The sequence below is a fragment of the Callionymus lyra genome, chromosome 18 (assembly GCF_982586985.1).
Source record: "Callionymus lyra chromosome 18, fCalLyr1.hap1.1, whole genome shotgun sequence".
NCBI classification, from domain to species: Eukaryota; Metazoa; Chordata; class Actinopteri; order Syngnathiformes; family Callionymidae; genus Callionymus; species Callionymus lyra.
The window spans coordinates 19,849,273-19,872,091 of NC_141835.1; the positions used below are offsets into that span (position 1 = coordinate 19,849,273).

The 22,819-nt window shown below is 38.7% G+C and overlaps 1 pseudogene; it reads left to right on the forward strand.

Moving 5' to 3' along the window:
- Positions 1-1,570: 1,570 nt before the first annotated feature.
- Positions 1,571-1,723, forward strand: LOC148060893 (U1 spliceosomal RNA; annotated as a pseudogene).
- Positions 1,724-22,819: the final 21,096 nt, after the last annotated feature.

Sequence of the window (22,819 nt, forward strand, 5' to 3'; positions counted from 1 at the left end):
CCCAAAATTCAAAGCTCCCTTGTCTACTGTCTTCATAATATTTAAATATAGATTTTCTTTTTTCTCATGATGTCACAAGAATAGAGACCAACAGAATGCAGGTAGAACGACTTTATTAATCCCTCTGGAGATCTCCTTTGGGAAATTGGGTAACAGTTGTTCAAAACGAACTGACACTGCTTCATGACGCTTCATCAACCCATCACTAGTATTTGGTAGTAATGGTCTGATGAAGCTTCATGAAGCAGTATGACACTGTATATTTTCAGAGTCCACTAGCTATAAGTGTTATAATGAAACATTATTTTTAAACTGATGGCGCCACCTACTGACCTCTAAACAACATGACACTGCTTCATGAAGCTTTATCAGCCCATCACTAGTATTTGGATGTTTCTAGTGTCTTTCTGGATTAGAAGGATAAGGAAAACGAGTGCCCTTTGTGACTGTTATATGAACATACATAGCTCATTCATTCCTCGGGCTATTAAATTGTACAATTCTGAGTTGTATCCTTTGTCAATGTAGTTTTTCTTTGATCTATGTTCTTTGTTTTTATCTTTAGACTTAGATTGTGTCATCTTGTTCTTTCTCTTTATGTTCTTGTTATTATTTTATTTTGATTTATTTTTTATTTTTCATGAAAAATTGCTGTATTTTCTGTGGCTATAGAAAAAAAACAATTTCCTGAAGGAGACCTCCTGAGGGATCAATAAAGTTTTACCTTACCTTACCTTATACCTTACCACATTATAACACAAATTACTCTGATAATTCTGAAAAAAAACCCATTTTGTCTCTTACATTTTTTTTATCTGTATGTCAATAACATACAATACAATTAATATAATATAATATAATTACAATTACACCTCAATAACATCTTCATCGAGTTACCGACTGTTTTCTGCATGTTTACAGAGTCACGTCACATCCGAGCTGCGTCCAGAGTTTGTTTCATTTGTCCCTCGTGCAGGATTCTAAATAAACCAGAGGTCACAGAGGACATCACACTCATCTCTCATCAGGATCCAAACATAAACATGGACTCTAGCCACCAGGAAACCGTTAACATGGTCATGAATCTCTCACATGCTTTTTTTTTGTGCCACGGGGGTCTTGTTTTACGGAAGTGTCATCTTTGAACACATCTGGTTACTTCCTGTAAACTGCTCTGATCAACTGCGGTCAAAGCCAATAAAACGCTCCTATGTTGCACCACAGACTTATAAAAGCTGCTTCAGTGAATTCAATAACCATTTTTATTATTTTATTTTTACCCGCAGATGCCAGCAGAACAGCTGGGAGCAAAATTAATTGTTTCTTCCAGGGGACACAGAGGCATTGCTGCCTTCTCTCACACTTTTTTTAAGCCTGCAGGTATAATTGGTCTTCATTTCACACACTTCCACATCAGTTGCAGTGTTTGGAGACAAAATAATAACATAGAGACAAGTTTTGTGTTGTTTTCAGCAGCAGAAAAGTTCTTCAAACGTCTCACGTGTGCTCTGATACATGTTAAGCTGGGGAGACGTTTGCCTTTTATTTAATATTTATGATGCCTCAACACTTACTTACCTGGCAAGGGAGGTACCATGATCAAGAAGGTGGTTCACTCAGCCATTGCACTTTATGTTGTGCTGTCCCCTGAGAATTCCCAAAATGTGGGAATCTTGACTGCATAATTTATGGTGGTGGGGGAATGTGTTTGTGCTCTCCTCTGATTTTTGTATCCTTTTAAGATCATTGTGTTTTTTCCTTTGATCTAATCAAATCTAACAAGAGTTGAGGCACATTTTTTATTTTGGATTAGCCATAATAAGATACAATATCTATTTTTAAGAATAAATAAACATTGAAAAAGATCATTATTTCCTTCAAAATGTCCTTCTAGGTTTTATTTTTATTCTTACATAATTGACAGAAGAGATGTTATTCTGAAGAATTTACTACCATATTTAAATTTGGTTAAACATCTGAATATTTGTACAGACCATCTGCAATAGGAGATGATACTTTTTTTATGAAATGCTTTAGATCAATGGTGTGCAACAACATTTTCTCAGGGGCCTCATTTATACGGAGTATGTTGTAAGGGGAGAAAAAAGTAAGAAAAGTATAATATTAAGGAATAAAATCAAGCTAAATTTTATAAAAATTATAATTGTATTGTATTAAATGAAATTTTAAATCTCACATCAAGGCATTTACTTTACTATATATACATAGTATATATAGTATATATAATGTCCTTAAACATAAAGATTTTTAGATTAAAGTTGTGAATAATAGATACAAAAATCTAAATAAAAATGTCTCTACATGATCTTTGACCTTATAAGGACCACATAAATACAGTCAGATACAGCCCATGTCATACTTTACCCAGTGTTGCTTTAGATAAATGAATATATTATTTCCTTTTTTTTCAACAAATCCCTGGTTAAGTACCTTTTTTAGATTTCAGGATATGCGTTTAATTGAGTTAGAAGGGATTTGAAAGGCCTGACCCAACCTACAAAACCCTCAAAAGTCCACCTCAAATAGACAACTAATAAAGTGTTCTATTTTTTCGGATATTATGGTAACCCTAACGTCGCTAGCTGGTGTTCCCTGCAGAAAAATGAAGGAGAGAACAAACATGTGTTTGTTAGATCCGGTCAGGACCGTAGAGGAAGCGATTGTTCCGGGCAGCAGCCGACAGAAACCCCCTCTGGTACTTTGACCCACCAGCACATGGCTGCTGCTGGTTTATTTCCAACCGTTAGAGCGTGTGTCTTGGAGTGGAACGTTTAAGCAATTCCACGATTCAAACACTCAAAATAAATATTGAGTTGAAAACTTTTGGTGCAGATTTTTAAACCATCTGTGGAGAAAAAAAAAGTATTTTTTGATGTGTTGGCAGCTCTGTGGGGGGGGGGGGACTGACTGACTGACTGACTGAGGAAAAGAACAAAGATAAGTGAGTGTGAGTGACTTGGACAGGCGCTGGTCCAGTAGTCAGCAGCACCACGGATATGATTGGAACTGAATCTGGGCCAGACCTGGTTTTGTTGTTGACTCCAGCCCTAAAGGGCAAAAGACAAAAATATTTGTCTGCGGACAAACACTTGCGAGACACGAAAAACAGGAACTGGAGGACGATGAGAATGAAGACAAACCTAAGCTTTCTTGGAAAATCTTATAAATAAGTATATTTACTTAAAATGTATGAAACACAGGGACTAAGACGTCAAACACCATGGTGCTGCAGTTCACTGCAGATTTGCCGTCACAGCAGAAACAGAGAGTGCAGGAGGATGAATCGTTGCAGAGACACAGATAGCATGAGAGACGTTCAGCTCGCCAAGAAAAGAACGAAACAAAGTCGGATGAAGCAGGTTTATTTTAAGCGGCTGCTTTATAAACACGTCAGTGTGAACCAGGGCTTCTACCTACTGAGCACTGTTGACAGAAGTTACCCAGACTTTCTGCTCTCTTTCACAAAGAGAGGATTTTTTTCTCTTGACTACTCCGGCCCTCCAGCCCTCATCCTTCCCTCCAGTTATCCGTCCATATTCTATTATTATCCATCACCCATTTTTCATCCATTCTTTCATTTATTATCCATCCATCCTTTCTGATATCATTAATCCATCTGTTTTTCCAATCATCAATCCATCCTTACATTAACAATCCATCACCCATATTTTCACCCATTATCCAACCATCCCTAACATCATCCATCCTTACAACATTGATTTATTATCCATCCTTTCTTAGATTATCCATCTCATCTAATTCTTGACTTCCTTGACTTGACCCTTCATCCATCATAGACAGATAGATAGATATATCCATCCTTCCCTACAGTTATCTTTCCATATATTAATATTATCCACCCATCCCTCATTGCATCTTCCATCTATCCATCAATCCTTGCATCTTCCAAATATCGATTTATCAATTTACTCTCCATCCATCCATCCATCCATCCATCCATCCATCCATCCATCCATCCATCCATCCATCCCTGCAACATTCATCATCAAGCCTACCTTTCATCATAATTTGGTACAGCCTTAACTCATCCATCCATCGTTACATCATTCATCCATCAATGTATTCATTCGTGGCTCAATTCAGTTTCCAGGTCTTAGAGAACTAATCCTTCTTTTTTACTTTATTGAATCAGTTCCAACTGGGTAAAAAATAGGTGTTTCCAAGCTTGAGTAAGTCCTCTCTAGATCAACTACTTCTGCCTGGTGCAACAGATGGATGAAGTGAGCTTGATGACATAATAAGAGACTGACAGACAAATGTATCATCACTTGAACACTTGTCTGTGAGGAGCTCTCAGCACTACAGCAGTCAGAAGAGACTTGAGGAAATCAACATGAAGATAAGCAGGCCAATAATAATGTTAAACATGTGTTCCAAGCATTCGGATTCTATTTTAATCATATTCTTCATTGTCATTGTCATTTAAGAGAACCTGACATGTGCTAGTGTTTTTTTTTTTTTAGTGTATTATATTTATATTTTTGTGTAACTATCCTGTGCATAATATTCTGTACAAATAGTATTTTAAGTTTCAGGATTTTCTTTTAATTCTTCGGCACCCCTTTGTTTCCCTTTTCCCCATTTGTGTGTCTTGTTTTCTCAGTTGCCATTTTCTGTGACTTTGTGTTTTCTGGTTACCTTGAAATGTGGGCTTTTTTTGTATAGGTTCTTTGTGACTGCCTTGAGATTTGTTGGGTATTTTCTCATTCTGACATATAATTGATCACAGACAGATACGAAAAAAAAAACTTGCTCTTAATGGAGAAAATAAATGTCAGTACATAAAATGAAAAGGCAATACATAAACATGAAAAACTAGTTTGGACAGATAAAAAAAATGATGATGAAGTTGTTTTCACTCTAGTCATGCATGTGTCATTCTCACACAACATGTGCATCTCCGACCTCTGCTGGGAACCACCATAAATAGATAGATAGATGCCATTCAAAGCTTAATAAAGAGCAGCGGTTCAAATGTCTGCTATATTCAACCATCACATGTTTCTCTGTGTGCGCCTGTGATTGATGGTTTAAATTGGGGCGCAGAAGAAGGCAGAGTCTTTCTTTGAAAGCACAAGCAGCATTTCCATGTTGTTCTTAACTAACAAGGTGTATCCCCTCAGGCCTGGAGGTACAGCTGCGACGGAACAAAAAAAAGCTTTAAAAAGTTCCGATGACTTTCTCTCCCTGAGCGAGAAATAGTCTGAATTTCATAAATTAGAGCACAATGGCGGCACCAGCGCATGTAGTCTTTGAGAAGACTTGCCTCTGGGATCAGGTTTTTTTTTTTTTGTTTCCTACATCTCTGACAGAGAGCTCGCAATAGCAACACTAACAAGCAGACTTGTTTACCAGCCCCGAGTAGGGGCTTCTCTCAACACAGGAGGACGTGGTTAGTCCCGAAAATTTTTGGCTAGCCAACGCACCGCCGACGACGACCAGGCTACTCATGTAGCGTATCAAATACATGCGTGGCCCCCGGAGGGTGTGTGTGGGGGGGGGGGTGGTGCCGACGAGCTGCCTCTTCAGGCACCTGTCCAAACGCCTGGCACACGCTCAGACAGTTTAGAGATGCTTCTCGTGTGCGAGAGACGCTGCTGCCAAGAAACAAACTGGAGCAAATAGGAGGAATAACTCAGCAACATATATGTGCAGCTAAAAAACAAGGCCCACGGCCGTTGTTGGGCCCCGAGGCCAGTGCGAGAGCAGAAAACTAATTAAGTGCAACATTGATTTTCTTTTTCAGCCTCAGCTTATGTTGTGATTCACCAAATAGTCTTTTCAAACATTCCACTTTGACGTTTCAACTATTTTCACATCGAATTTCTCATTTTCCATTGAAATAGTGATGCTGATCAGATGTGAGATTTGAGCTTTTATTTATTTTAAATCTAGAGAGAAAATATTTCAATCTTGAGGGATCTCGTCTGTATTTGTAAACCAACAGTATTCAACATTTTTGAAGGGGGACATTACGGACAGATAATGAATTATTTTTTTCAATATTTAAACACATGGCAGCTTGATTTTTTGGGCTTTGCATTTTTTAAAAAATTTAAATACAATGTTTTCCTCTCCAAGATGCAGTAAGTCTCTCATCATCATGTTTTAGTGTTATTATTTTAAAAAGTTCTCCCTTGTCTGAAATCCCGGCGAATAATAGGTTACAAGAGCAGAGCCCATTATGATGTTATAATGGCTTTACTCCTCCTCCTCCAGCCAGCTGTAATCACAGCCTGCTTTGTTAATACAATGAGTTCCTTGGAGATGGAGACTTCTGGGATTGATGAAGCGCGATGACAAACCTTGATGCTGGACCAATCACAGCAAAGTGGGCGCGGTTATGGTAAACTAGATATAATCTCCATAAAAACAGGTGTTTTGGTGTGTGGGGCCTAAGATATTTTTCCGATGTTTAATTAAAATAGAGTTTTGTACAAACAGACACACACTACTTTTCCCGAACAAAATAGTGGCACCGCTGGTTACAAGATATCTTGAGCAGGAAACAAGTTATAAAAGTAAAATGTTTAATCGCAATTTACACAGAATGAAACATAAAATTGACCTCACACCTGGTCACTAAAACCATACAAAAGAGTTGTTAGAAACCGCTTTATTCATTCTTTGTGTGGCTCATGAGTGGACAACCAAACCTTCACAGGACGCAGCTACAGTTCAGAAAGAAAGTTCCCCAAAAGGGCATGTTTAGAGCCAACTGTAATTGTTGATCATTGTCATCATCTTGTTATATTTAAATAACTGAAAGCGCTCCACAACTAAGGAATAGATAGTCGAACAGAATTGAACAGATAGTTTTAAAACAACTAAAATAAACAAAATCGACCAACCCTAAAAAATGCGATTAACGTTTTAATTTCTGTGGACAACTTTCAAAGAAAGTTTGGTAAATCCATCAATTTTTATTAATCACAATTTATTATGATTGATTTTAAAAGGAATTAGAAGAGCACAAAGCGGGTGCAGACCTCCATCAAGCAGCTCATTTCCACCATCATTGTTCCCGGCCTCAAACCAAGGGTATTTTGAGAGGTGGAAGTGATAGGGAACAACATGCTACATAATGTTCCTCTCAATATGAGTGCAATTAATGTATAAGATAAGATATAACTTTATCCACTATATGTATTGACAGATTGTTGGTCTCAGTACAATTGTTTGCATTAGCATGAACTATCTTCAGATGTCAACAACAACATTGTTCCACCACTTTTTCTTGCAATTTTCCTGAAGGTAGCATGACCTGTTCTGCAAAACATACTTGGATCCAGATGTTTATGCAGAACCTAAGGGCAGAGGTTGTTGCTGAATGAAAGTTGAAATTAATTGAATTCAACATATGAAATATTTAACATGAACCAATTTTCTTTCTGTCGTGCCTTTCTCACCGGCTCTTGCAGTTCTGTCAGTACTGCCCGACATTGAAACATCAGATAAAATTAAACTAATAACAATCTGTATAGATATATATATATATAATGTATATATAAATGGATCAATAAATGAATAACATTTGGATATAAACGTTTTACTTTCTACAGGTCAAAAAAAAACAACCAACAATATAAAAAAAAACATTCCCAAAACTAAATGATCCTTGTTACATTATTAACATTTCTGAAATACATTTAAATTTACATGAAAATAATTATTTAAGCTCCATGCGGAAGTAATCTCATAATGGAGGGGTGAAAAATGGGACGTTGGCTTTTAATGGGCGGTATTAATCTTAGCTAACATTTCAAATTAGCATTGGTCCAAGACTCACCCGTTGATACTTTTTCAAAGTGCATCTTATATTTCATAGATGAAAACCTCTCACCTCAAATCGAAAGTCCTTCACGTCTGTCACCGGTTAATCTTCGCTCAATTGATTTCTTGTCCAGGTGCACAAGAGCGGCTGACGGCCACTTCAATGGCTTTGACTTCCATCCATCCCCTTCACACCGGCCGCTCCAATCATCGGGCTTTCGCTCTGACGGATCAGAGGTCCGGAATCTGCTTTTACTGTACCTTTCTGAGAAAGCGGGTGAGCGCCGGCTCATGTAAGGCTAAACTATGATGAAAGCCAGAACTCACGGTGGGCATCAATCAGGAGCTGCAGATGAACCCTCTCCTTGGTTTTAAAGCGGTCTCCTGAGAGATTCAGGGGAGACTTTATAAAGGCATTTTGTCTGGAATCCTGCAAGTTTCCATCGCTGAATAAGAGCTGTGCGGGATCTGAAATAATTGGTATGCAGGTGAGGCACGCAGCGAGTTCTACGGGGAATGTGTCGGGAGGTGTCTGAGAGAGCAAGGAACATTGCTCAATCGTACGAAACCGCCAGACAGAAATGGGGATCCTGACAGACTGAAGAAATCAAAGACTAAACGCAGGAACAGAACGTCTGTTAAACCCCAAAAGCAGGGGAGGGTGAGAACCGGCATAAAAGTTAAAAAGTGCAGCTCGCTGCAGACGTTTGAGCCCTTTGACATTTTAAAAAGTCAGGGAAGAGAAGAGCTGGGAACTCATAATGTCTGAGGGAAATAGTTTGACCTCTGGAAACACCAGCCATAAACAAGTCAGATCTTCAACAACTCCCTTTATACTCTTTCGGTTCTCCACTTTCCTCCGGCTCCTTCATCAGAGCAGCAGGCGGATGCTATGAAATATACAAATAAAAAACAAATATAAAAGTACCAAACTTTTCCTGGTGAATTCGCAAATCTGAGGCAGCCAAACAGAAAAAAAAGAAGCCACAATTTCCTGAAAAACTTAACCAATACATAACAAATGGTAATGATGGTAAGGAAATACACCCCTAAAAGATCTTTATGTATTCTAAAATAATTATGTTTGGGGCGCCTTGCCCATACCCAAGCACAGGGGCCACCAACCATTTTGGTACTACGAGCTACACTAAGGGCACTGAGTGAGCCAAAGGGTTACTACAAATTTAAAACACATTTTGGAAGGAACCAATGATGCTTCGTCATGATTTACTAATGCTGAATACAATGTTTGAATAGGTAATTTACAATAATTATCAATGGTTTTACCATATAAGAAATCATACCATGTACGTTGTTGGCTACTAGTATGGTCTCTGAGGGTACATAGTTGCCCGTGGGTACCACGTTGGTGATCCCTGTCCCTGTCGCTTAAGATAAAAGCCTCTGCTTAATATTTATATAAAGTTGGACAGAAACAGGAAGGAAAGACTTGTATGGTCATGAAGCAGCCAGTCCTTGATGAGTCTCATATGATGGAGGGATGTCTACTTCAACAGGACTGAAGGCTTCGCTGTCATCATCCCGCCCCAAAAAACTTGACGTCTCATAACATCTTCAAACGCCTTCATCATATTCTTGTCAACCTTCCACTTCCAGCTTGTGAAAAATATTCCTCGCATTTCCTTGAAGACAACCAATTCTATCCGTGTCCTGTTTTATGGCCTCACAGGTTCAGAAACATTCAGCAGGAATCCCTGTCTGCCTATGAACAACATTGACTGAGGCTGCAGGGCAGCAACACTTATCATTGCTGGAACGTAGATGTGACAGAAAATGTGAGACATTTATTCATGAAAAATAAATGAACGCTTGCTACACAGGCAACAGATGGTCTCCGTCTATTTTGGTGTGTGAATAGGGAGAGCGGTGGGAGGAAATCTGTGCAATTACACACAGTATCATTTCAGTTTCTGACACAGAGAGCTCTCAAGACGGCAGATCTTTTAAGTGGCACCTGCTCCCTCCTGCGTGTGTTGTTTAGAAGTGTAATGATCCAAATGAGGATTAACACGACCTGCTGGTTTTATTGCAGCAGTGTGAGATGGTTCATCAACAACTATAGGCGGGAAAACATTTAAATAAGAAAGAATACAATTCATGTTTTTAATGAAAGTTTTGAGGTGCATGCGACTTTGTCAGGGGGTCTGTTCAAACTACAAAGGGTGAGAGGCAGAGGATAGACAGATTTAAATTGTGGGAGGAAATCTGAGTGCCCTGAAGAAAGGAAATAAACCAGTTTGTCCATGTTGTGAAAATCTTGTTAAACCCAATTAGATTCTCCCTTCAGGTCCTTCGCCCTGAGGGGCAGACAACTATTCTCTGTATGCAACAAGGATTTTATGTTGGTTAAAAACAATGCTGTTTTTATGATAGCTGAAAATATACCTTTATTCTTCACATATCATGGAAATTTAGGATGATATTGTCATGAGTTATGAGAGAAGTGAACACCTTTAAATCAAGACAAAGATAAATGACTCATTCACAAATGTCTAGGCAAAACAGAGAAAAACTCACGAAAATTCCGAAAATCAGCCAGAATTATACAAGATGCAAGCAACATGATCTCAGAGAAAGATCGAGTTCAATGCCAGTACTTGTCAGGGGGACTTTCAATTACTTTTTCTGTAACAGAAAATCATATTGAAACAACAGTTAAATTTCACCAAAAATTAAAACTTAATTTCTACCCACCCTCATGTCGACTAAGGGTTGAGATTATTTTAGAGTAATACGTTCCTTTTTGGAAGTACAGGGAGAAATTTGAATACCTTAATGAAATACACATTTTCTTCATCCTCTTCGTCCAAAAAGACGCACCATGTGGACAAGAAAGTGAAGAAAATACAGTTTTTTATATATTTGGAAATATTTGGAAACCCATACCTTAGATCAGGGGCCGCAAACAGTAGAAAACAGGATAACAAAAAAAACCCCCAGAGAGAATCAAGAATAATTGTGTTTTATTATAATAAAAAGCTGGAAAAAACCCTTACATCACTGTGTGGTAATTGCTGCTACAGAGTGCGGTTGGGGTACAGTCTATTCTTCTCTTAGGGACTATGATCCACTTGACACTAAATTGTCATGTCAGCAGAGATGTAGATATTTTCAAGAGAGTGGTGAAGTTGCAAGTTAAAATTACTTTGTACTGGAGAAGTTTAAAATCTGCTGTAGCTACCGATCTTTACGATCATTGCAGTAGTGTCTCAATTAAACAATGTCAGTGAACACAGCTGCCAGTCACGCTGCCTTTACCTGTGACCCCGCCCCTGGTGGCCCCAGACCCCGGGATCTGTCGTCCATGTGGAGCCCAGTGGGGTCTTATCTGCCGTGTCTGACAGCTGACTGAGTGACCACATCGACTGTTTCCCGCAGGCTACGTGTTCTGGTAACGGTAACAAGGATTTTCTCCGGGGAGAAGCGCTGAGCCCACCACTGCACACACCCCAAAACACCCACCCACTGTCCTCGGTCTCTCAGCGTGACTGATGAGTCAGAGCACAACGTGGGTGTGTTCCCCACTTGATCTTTTCAGCGTACTTAATTAGCATAGCGACAAAATCCCTGAAGGGGAATTCCACTTTGTGTGTGTCATTTGCAAAGGAAGGCCGGTCAGAAATGAAGCTAATATTAATTTTCAGTCACTCCTGGGTGCTGTTCTCATGTCCTCTGCTAGGTGGCAGTGGTGCTAAGACGCTGAGGTGTCGTGAGCCCTTGGCTGTTAGGACGTTGTGCTCCGTGGCCAGTTCAAACCAGATTAGAGGGATAATCCTGATTTACAGGCCTTATTATCTTTTTAGAAGTATCCATCTCCAGAGAGTTCCTGTGCCACAGGACCGCTGAGAATCGTCTGTGAAATCCTTCGGCGGTAACTGATGAGAGAAAGACTCACAAGGCTTTCTACTAGCAAACATTTGTGTTACGCTTCATGTCTGAGTCAACAGGTAGCGAGTCGGTAAGAAGTCTGAGATACTCTAGATGTGCTGAACAAATTGACAAAAAAAGCTCTGCTTACTGATACGTATTTACTACTTTTACCATTAAAACTCCAAAACATTAATATATTTTATTATTTGAGGCTAATCCAGTTCATTTAAGTTGTTATTTTACGCATCCTATACATTTTTATTTAACTACAATCAAGCTTTCATCTATTGTCAACCCATTCATTAAATAGTTTTTATTTGAGTAAAACTTTTCCAAATCAGACAATTCATAATGTTATCAATGATTTTTTTTTAGCTGATCAGACAATATCATTTTAACATTGAAATTGTCAGGACTCGAGGCAGGAAACCGGAATGGTGAACAAACCACTTTATTAAGAAAAAGAGCCTGCAAAAGACTAAACAAAGGAGGGTTTTAAACACACAACAATCAAGGGAAATGTGGCAATCAGGTCAGGAGCACAAGAGGAAGTAAATAAGACAAGGATCAGGACTTCACAATAAAACCAGAAAGTGAGACATAAACGACAGGACATGACGGAAATATAGAAGAGCCCCTTATTTATACTTCATTATTTAATTGAACAGAATATTTACTTTATACTTCGTTTTATGCTTTCTATTTATATTATAACTTAATTCTGGTTTTAATCTATGCCTTATGATCATTTAGTGATCATTATTGCTCGCATAATTATTTACTAATGCCATGGGCGCATTTTTATGTGTAATGCGCACATAATATTCATTCATTTCTACATTTTTTGGTAATAATTCATGTATATAATTAATTAAATTTGTGGGTTTTTTTCCAGCAAAATGTCCGCTTTACGTCTTCTTTTGTTTGTGTTGTTGTTGTACAGTTCATAACTATTCATTTTTCTTAGAGAGCTTTAACTATAAATTGATTATTCATTCATTTTAAATAATCATCCAGTTTGTCAAAGGTTCCATGTAAACTCCTGCAGATTAAGTGTATTAAAGAACTAAATATTTTAAAATCTAATTTTATCATCCTGTGTGTACCACTGACAGTTATTATAATATATTCTGCAATATCTTCATCTTCAAAGGTATCATACATTGCAAACTCCCAAATTTTAATGTTATGATTAATTAGGCCAATCTTTGGTATTGAGTGTCTTTAAAATATCTGAATTTTAGACCTTCAGTATATGTTATCAAACAGCTGCCAGGCTTTCTTGTACGAATAATGTTTTTTCCTTCTTCTCGAGCCTTTGAACTTGTTTTCCTGCATCCAAACCACCAGGACCTGCTTCTTCTCCGATAATTTGTAGAGTGCCGCAAAGTCATCACCAGTCCTCAGGGGGTGCGGTCCTGGACCCCCTCCACATGTTTGGTCCACAAACAGCAATTTTTCTCTCTTGTAGAGTCTTTCTGAGTGGGTGCAGTTTTGACATTCGGCATGTACATTTGGCAAGAAGTTGTTAATGGAGAACGATCTTTTCTCGTGCCATTTTTACAACATTGCTTTTGAAATTCTCGACAACTGGCCTTGGTTTTCCACTACTACTCCATTTTCTATTATTTAACAGGTCTCATGAACTCTAAGGGTTATCCTCCAATACCTTTTCTTATGAATTCTTGGGGATGAGATCCTGTATCCGAAGTTGAAGAGTTTAAGTATCTTGAGGTCTTGTTCACGAGGGAGAGAAGAATGGACTGTGAGATCAACAGGCAGATTAGTGAGGCATCAGGAGTTATGATGATGCTGCAGGAATCCATAGTGGTTGAGAAAGGCAAAGCTCTGTGTATACCAATCGATCCACGTCCCTACCCTCACCTATGGTCAGGAACGGTTGGTAGTGATTGTAAGAACAAGATTACGGGTACAAGTATTGATGGTCTGATGAAGCTTCATGAAGCAAGGGGACATTTTTTCAGAGTCCACTAGATGGCGGTCTCTGTAAGATTTTCCTTTGTTTTGAACAACTGTTCTAATGAAATATCACATCATTTTTAAACCTATAGGAACGCCTTAGGATCTCCTGGGAAGAGCTAAATGATATAGTTGGGGAGAGGAATGTCTGGGCCTCCCTGCTGAAGCTGCTGCCCCTGCTACCCATAATTGGAAGATAAATAGACAGATTCTTTCACATTATAATTTTCCTGCTGGAAAATCAGAGATGGTTCTTTCCCTGTCGGAGACCAATATAGCGATTCTCTCTTTGTAACTATTCAGTAGGTCTAGATCGTTTTCAAGGTCCACAATCTTTTTCTTTATATGAATTATTATACCATCATCTTTACCTGCTATCTTTATTTCCATTTTAGCAACTTCTAATGTATGTTCTTCTGTCTTGTAGTCAGAAGTGCTATTTCCTCATCCTTAACAACCAACTTTCCCTGAAGTTAGACTTTATTAGACGTTATTAATCTCTCTCCTGAGCTCCCCATTCATTGATGCTGTAACATCGACCGAGGCTGCACCAGGGTTACCAGCATTCGCTTCATTAGTTGCATTAGCTTCAGCAGAGAGGAAACGATCTCCTTTCTAGGTTTAATAAACGTGGAGAGTTGACACTTTTTTTTACCCCCTACTTGACCCCGAGTATCTTTTCAGCAGCTAGCAACTAGTCTGGTCAGTGTCTTTCATTAGTTACTGTTATGTATAGTGTAAATCTATATCTTAACAACATTAAAAAAAAACATGCCAGCTCTGCCCCCAAGTAGTCAACCAGCCATTGATGGATATCGGAAATAAGTAGTTGCTGCTATGAGACAAAACAATGGGCAGCATTCTTGTCACAGCTTTCACATACGAACAGAACCAGGATTGGTTGAACCGGTTATGCTTTGAAAAGCCTTTTTTTTCTGTTCTGCTTGTCTGCTGAAGAAAGACTGAAGCGCCAGTCCGTCCGTCTCCATCGACATATACATTGATTTTCAAAGACACTTTCCGCACCGCCATGAAAATTGCATCATTTTTGCAGCTTCTTGCAACTCCCATGCTAATGCAGGAATAAATTGCTTTCGTCCTTCATGTGTAAATATGCAAAGCACATTTTCTTGTCAGAGCCTGTGATCTTCCTGACATGATTCAGACGTTTTGCCCGTCCGTTACGAACATTTGTCCGGGCCGTGTTTACAACCAAACATCCTGTAGCTCAACGTGGTCTTTTAGCTATCATCTATCCACCGAGGACTGCAGGTGACCTGCAGAAAGACGACATGGTTGGCCTTGCAAGTCCGTCCAAGGACAGACAGAGACGGTTATGTACCTGTCAGGCCCCTGACATGTGGTCCCCTCATTTGTTACCTTCGACATGTAATGAAAACCAAAGCGATCATGGCATCCTTGTTCTTGTATATTTACAGTGACATAGGCCGACGTAACAGAGATGAGCGGAATATCTATGGAAACATTTGTAAACAGATTTGACTTCTGACAATTGTGACGTAGATCTTGTCTACTAAGCTCTTAGTAAAGGAAGAGAGACTTAATCAAGTAAAAGGAAATGGGGCACAAGAGGGGAAATAGACCTCAATTCAAATTCAAATTCCTTCAATTTCAACGACATCTGTACCATATTTAATACATATTAAATAAGGATGATTCCCATAATTTCAGCTCCTCTCGGCAATTACAAATCCCATAATCCACCTGAACTTAATCTCTTCTCTCCTCCCCCTCTCTCGTCTGCAGTTCCTTTGGGTTATTTGGTTTTGAAATATATTTATTTTATTCTGTTTTATTTCAGCTACTCACTTCAAGTTCAAGTTCAAGTTCTTTTATTGTCAAATATAAATGTATGCAAGACATACAGCATAGATGAAAATTGTGGTCCTCTCAGACCCACAATGCAAAACATGAAGTAGACAATTGAAAGAACATTAAACAAGACATTCAAAAAATAAACAATAAATAAAACTTATAACAATGTAAAACTTAATTTAAAGACGTGTTGATGTTTGGAAAAGTGGTTCAAAGAAAGCCATTATTATGGCTTTAAAATGTAAACAATTTCACGGTAAAAAAAGGTACTAATTATTGGATACAACCTATTATTATAAAGAAAAACATTTATTTTAATTATCAATTTATAGTGAACAGCAGGGAGATTCTAGGGAACTGAAGCTCCACCTACACATAAATAGAGCTGTTTGTATACCTTACAGGTTGAATTAAGGACATTCTTTAGGCAGAACAATGGTACATCTCATTGTTTCTAGGAGACAGTTATTTTCTCCCCCGAATATATTACAACAACCCTTCACTGTGGCAATGTTTTTGGTGATAAAAAGCTTTTCGTCATGAGAGTAAGGAGCAGGTGGATGGCGTTCTATGTCTAAAAAACCTTTCTCTGGTTGAATAAGAAGTCACAGCTGCACCTTCATTTCTATTCTTCAGTACATTATTGAGCGACTTTTCCTGTGTGTTTCAAACACCAGTGGTTTATTTCTCCATCCATCAGTGAGGTATATGATCGTGGCTGCAACATTTTTGGACTGAGTGAAGGCACGAGAGCGGCGGAGTGCACGCCACAGGGACATTCTGCCGCTAACATCTAAACTTGACTGGGAGCCATTAAGAGAGCCTTGACCCGACAGAAATCTGAATGTCACGAGGGAATGTTAAGTGCTGCAAACACAGCAGGCTGACCCGAGAGCACAGAGCCATTTGTTGTCCCCAAAACACTTTATAGAAGTTTGTCTTTGACATTAGAATAATTGTGACCCTGACATTTATTCACAGCACTGAAACACAGTCGCTGTCATACCGAGAAACTCCTCAGGTGTCGCTCAGCCGAAGCGGTTAAAAGAATCTTTTATTGAAAATGTGATCAAAAACTAAAGTGACGGAATGAAGATTTAATGATTTTTGTTTTACTTCAACCTCAGGGAAACTCTACATTTTTGAGCAGATAATGAGACTAAACACCTGAAAATGACTCTAATGAACCGGCTGATGTGTTGAGTGTTTGCACAATCATCAGTCTTCCACACATGAGCAGAATATTGACGATCAAGCGCGGAATCTTTGAAGTGCTACTGGAAACACAACAGGGGATTCACAACAAGGACGCTCTGCTCTGCAGTTTGAAGGTAATTTTTTTCTCTCCAAACAATCGTTTACTTGCTCTCTTCAGGGAGCAGAGGAGACATTAACATTGCAAACGTGTCCACAGGGATGATCATCTGTATGCAGAACTCAGTGGCTCCGGAAATGCATTCTGAAATAAATAAACAAACACACTAAGCCGGCTGTAAGACAGTCATGAATATTTGATGCAATCGCCATTGAAAATGCAGATAGTGTTGACCTTTCACCTTGACTTTGTGTAACGGAGCATCGGTGGAAGTGATTTGTGTGAACTCTTCTGTGAGGCAGGTTTATCATTTCCTCTGGTTTGCTAATGTACATGAAGGAGCTCGTGCTGCTTACACAGCGAGGTCAATAGTGCAGCAGACACACACCATCTGACACCGCTTCTCTATCCTCATGTTGACTTTATGCTTCAGTGACTCATTAATATCATGCTCACAAATATCTGCAGGGTTACAAAGTTAAACAGATAATTTGTCTGGTTAAAAAGATAAATTAACAGGATTTCCAATTAAATGAAGCCTCAGTTTTAGATAATTAAAATGTATGTGAAAAATGTGTTTTGACTCTTGCTTTGCTATTAAACCGTTTTCATTTATTAGTATTTAACAAATAGCTGAAGGGGAGACGTTTCAAAATGTTCAATTTGGGAGATAAAATTCAAAATAAATTGTTTTGAATGAACAAGATTATTGAATCACGATTATTAAAATACTATATATATATATATATATATATATATATATATATATATAAGGAAAGTGTTAAATAGGAGTGTCGGACTTCCCGAAACGTTTGTAGGTCCCGTATGTTCTATTTTACTGCTCAGATGCATGTCAGCCTCACTAGTCATGTTGAGATGTTCACATCAGAGTAACATTAACGATCAATATAAAATGAAAAATGAACACACAAGTGTTTGTAGTTACACATGTGGGTATTCAATTATTCAAAAATGTATACATTTTTTTATAAATTATTCACCAAAACTGATGATCTGTATGTATTAAGACAACATTGATCATTTTATACTGAATATTCTAATCCGCTATTTCACACTATTGAGAAAAAATTTAAAGGAATTATGAGCTTGTTTTTATAATATAACAAACAAACTGATCAGCGTCTGATTGTTCAAGTCTTCTCTATGAGAGTCAAAGACGTTCTTGTAAAACAACATCATGTTTTTATCAAACTGAAGCTGCAGAATGAAAGCAGCTAAAGCCGTGTGGTCGGAGCGATCGCCTTGAAAAACACACTTGTATAAATACACCGTCACATTATTTGTTCATATGTAATTAGTAAACAAAAAGCTTTTATTTAAAAAATGTAATAAGTGTGCGCGTGTTGCAGCTGAGCCACACATTCATATGAATCTCAGACGATCAGACCATCTTCACCATCATCATCAGTACCCATTGCTTTTAGTTACTGATTTACAGTTTTATTCTTGTTAAACTCCATTTTAAGATGTTCCAAAAAAGCCTCTGATCGTCTCCTATAAAATATTAGCGTTAATAACTGTGTATGTAAAAAATAAAAATCTACACTGGAGGTCATCTGAACTAATTTAAATTTTAGTATGAGATCCATGTCAGAAATGTTTAAATGAAGGAATAGTATCCAGTTTAATTCATGTTTTCAATGGGTTTTTTCGATGGTGGAGAGAAAAATCAGGGACTCTGGTTAATTTAAATATGATTTAAATATCTAAATGAGGGCGTGGAAAGGGAAGCACAAGGCTGTGATTATTTCCACGTTGATTGGGACGTACAATCAACTTAGTAGAAGATCCACAAACTTCTTTGCAGGAGGAGACCAGGAGGAGTCTGCAGTCTGTTTTCGGGCCACCTGGTGGGTCACCTTGTCCCCCAAGATGACACAAGATTTAAGTTGGACTAAGATCTGGGTGGCCATTAAGTTCAGGTCCAGTAGAGACTGGACCTGAACCCCGAGTACCATTTAAAACAAATTTGAGGTAAACACCTAAATATTGAGGCTTTTAGGTTACAGTCTGTGGTGTCATATCACCCTCATTCATCTCTTTGCTGAGAAAATTGATCATCCAATGTTATCATGTTTGTGAACCTCCATCTGCTTTCTGTTTATTATCTTCTGCCGTATGCATGCGTTAACTGCTGTTATTTTCGGTAGAATAATTTATTTAAGTTTGTTTATTTGCTGTGCGTTGTATTCTTTTTCCGTGTCTGACTTCGGCTTTGTGTCTGTTTCACATCCCCCTGGGTTTTCGTTGGTGAGAACTCTCGGGGTTTCGTTGTCGTCCTTGCTTCTATTTCAGTCTGGGTTTTTATTTATTTATTTTTTGTGAGAGTTAACTGTAATGCTTGGTACATCGCAGTTGAAACTTTGTCTCATTAGAAACTGTCTTATAAGGCCGGCCGGGGTAAAAGGTCAAAGGCTTGGAAAGAAAGTGTGGGCATATGCTGGAATGTGGAGAACAAATGGAGGTGTTGGATTTTTGACAGCGAGGGCAGATCCCAGAGCAGCTGGAGTGTGGCTGAGCCGCTGTTTCTCTATTCATCTCCAGCTCTGCTGCATCCTCACGAAACAACCTGTTTAACTGGCCGCTTCGGTTGTGAAGAGAGAGAGAGAAAGAAAGAGAAAGAGAGAGAGAGCAGCGTTCGGTAAGGCGACAACAGCGAGGGAAACGAGGGGTCAGCGCCTCGCCGTGAGATTTGTCTGTTTGTCTTCACAGCAGTCACAGAGGCGTCGTTTGTTCTGTCTCGCTCCCTCAGGATGACGTTGTTTGTCCTAGAAAGAGAACACAGGAGGAAGCCGTGTCGGCCCAGTTCTGACAGCGAGTCTGTTGTTATCATCGGGAGCAGACATGACGTCCAGCAAGTCAGAGACTAACAAGATGAGAAATGATCGGAGGGACACGTGGAAGAAGTTTGGAGGACAAAGTGAGGGAGGACACACGTTGAACTGAAAATTATGAAACAGACAATTAGGACAATGAAGATGATGGTGGATGACCTAATTTCGGGACTGTGATGAAGACATCAATAGGACAGAGAATAAGAAGGTTATTACAAAAAAAGTGGCTGGCATTAAATCTTGAAAAAAGACATCAGTGGCAACAAAGTATAAATACTATATTTTCATTAAAGTAAACTTACTCATTTTCTACTCACCCTCATGTCGACATAAGGTCATTTTAACGTAGCAAATTGCGCTCAGTTATCTTCATCTAAACACCTCCTTAGTGCTCGTCTGTACGTCCATCTTGTATTGAGGCCTCGACATTTGTTCCGGAAACAACTCCTTAAGTCAATGCTTTATTACAAGATGGACATAATAGACAAGCATCACGTAGGTATTTGGATGTCTTTTTAAGTGCATACTTTTTAGACCAAGTTGATGCTGGCATAGTGGCTAGCCTAGTAGCTAGGCTATTAGCTAGCCAAGCAATTTCCGCTAAAAACTTTGACGTATCAGGAAGAGGTGGACTGAGGTGCGGAATGACAGCGTACTCCAATCTGATTTTAAAGTCTTTACTAAAAGTTCAAAAGATAAATCCAAAACGTTTTCCACTTGACAAAATAAAATCCAGAAGAGAACAAAAGCGTGGGGAAAGAACAAAAATCAAGATTAGTGTGGAAGCATACCGGGTTGAGAAAAAACAAAACACAAGGAGCGGAAAAGGAACTACAAAATAAAAGATGACAATAAACAACCTTAAAATATAGACTTATTAAATATTTCCCTGCAACAATAGCTCAAGGCGAGGCTTCAATACAAGAGGAACATTACAGATAAGCACCATGGAGGTATTTAGATGGTTTTTAGGTGTTTTTCTTTTTGGATGTCGCTAATCCCAACCTTATTTCGACATTAGGCTGAAAAATTAGTCAAGTTTGAATTTTTGATTGAATACTTTAAGATTGTGGTTGTTTTGTGTGATCACAGTCCCGCAACCGCAACACTGGAACCACACACTTTTCCACGCCGGCTGATGACATCATCTTTTTGTTCCGTCCAAACAATCCAAGAATAAATAAAATAAACAAAATATCTAAATATTCCTATTACTTATCAATTTAGTCTATGAATGTATTTAACTGCTTTTTAATAATAATTTACTTAATTAATATTGTTTAATACATTGTTTATATGCCACTTTATTGTAATGGCCAACACATGGCTGTTATTGTATTTTATTAATCTAATTGTATTTCAATCATTTTATTTCATTTATTCATCATCTATGATGTCACCCCAAGGAGTGACTGTGTTGTGTTAACCGCAATGGCAAAAACAATTTTCTAATTCTGATGAGAATGAATCAAGGCCAGTGGGGGCGCTAGAGTTCTTAGAGCAGCAGATTCTGACATGTCACAAGTCTAAGTATCAGCCCAAATTGTGTTCCAGGTGATGCAGAGAGTTTCCAGCCGGTGTAATCCGAGGATCAATCCACTCCAGGCGGAGCAGGAATTACCTATGTGGAATTCCGGAAGGACAAAAACATTTTCAAAGGATTAACATTAATTAGAGTCTTTGTCTGATCACTGGAGTGAATTTTTAAAGCCAGCTGAGCCTCTGGTTGTCATAATGGGATGTGATCTGAATATCCCTTCTAATATTTTGGATTAGTCCTGCAGAAGTCTACTTTTACTTCTCCTCCAATTAGCATCTCATTAAATGCAGCTTCCCCGACCTCTCCTCGACCCGATAAATCAGCTCGACTCGGGTCAGAGCCACCAGGTGCTCGTGACGGCGTCCTGGGATCAGCGAGCCGAGGGTCTCGCCGCCTCCCTGTAAAAAAAAACTGCCGCCTCAATTAGTTTGTGCAGGAGGAAGTGAGCTCTTTGAATTAACGCGTAGGTTAAGAGGCTTCAAAAGTCGCTCCTGCGTCAGATCTGTAATCAATCACAGCCCTTTAAGTCGCCGATAATTGCTCCACCAAACTACTAAAGTCAGAAACTTTAGCAGTTTAGTTCAACTTTTACAGCGACCACCGGAAACAGTTTCTTACGACACAACATCTGTGGTATCAAGTGCAGAAATGTAGATGTAGATTTGAGGTGGAGACTTCTGGGATTGAGGACAGGTGGTGACAAACCTTGATGCTCCACTAATAAAAGCAGAGTGGTGCGGTTATGATAAACAAGATTTCATCTCCAAAACAACTCAACATTTTCAGTGGGCGGGGCTTGTAAATATTTCAATGAAAAGAGAGTTTTGTACAAACATACTGATGAGTACAATAGATCAATTTAAGAAACACATTTGCTGCCAATTAAAAAAAATGCCTCTGCCATGTAGAAGTTCCACACTTTACTCTCCTGCTTTATAATTCTGACATTGATTTTGTAACAAAATCTCAGTCGGGCTGTTAGATCTCCTATTTTTGTGCTTGTCTTGCTATTGTTTTCGTGAGGATCTTAATTACACTCAAGTTTCGGGAATTGTTTGTAGTCACCTCTCTACTCCTACTTGATGTGTTAGATTTTGTATATTTGTTTCATTTCTAAATGTAAGATTCTTTCTTTGAAGTGGATTTTGAAGGGCTACTTCTCGTTTCCACTGAATGTGGAAGTGCCGCGCCTACGCTTATTGAATGCTAATCGATAAGAGTGTTTCTGGTTGTCGAGTGGTGGCAAGTCTCTTGTATAGGGCTTATTTATACAACGGTCTTCTATTGGTCAGATCAGAGACAGTGTCATTTCTGTTTGCGACATCAAGGGCGAGATGATTTACAGTTTGAAAAACCTGTTTTCTTATGTCACCCTCTTGCTTTTCAGGTATCGGATGACTTTGAGTGACACATGTGTCAAACTCAAGGCCTTTGGGCCAAATCTGGCCTGCCGAGTCAACTTATGTGGTCCATTGGATAGTTGGCTCAGAATAAAAGTAAATTATTGTTCCTTCAACAGTGTTGAAAAAATTAACTTTATGATATCTAAACGCCATCAACAGTATGGAAAACATATTATTTCTGGGA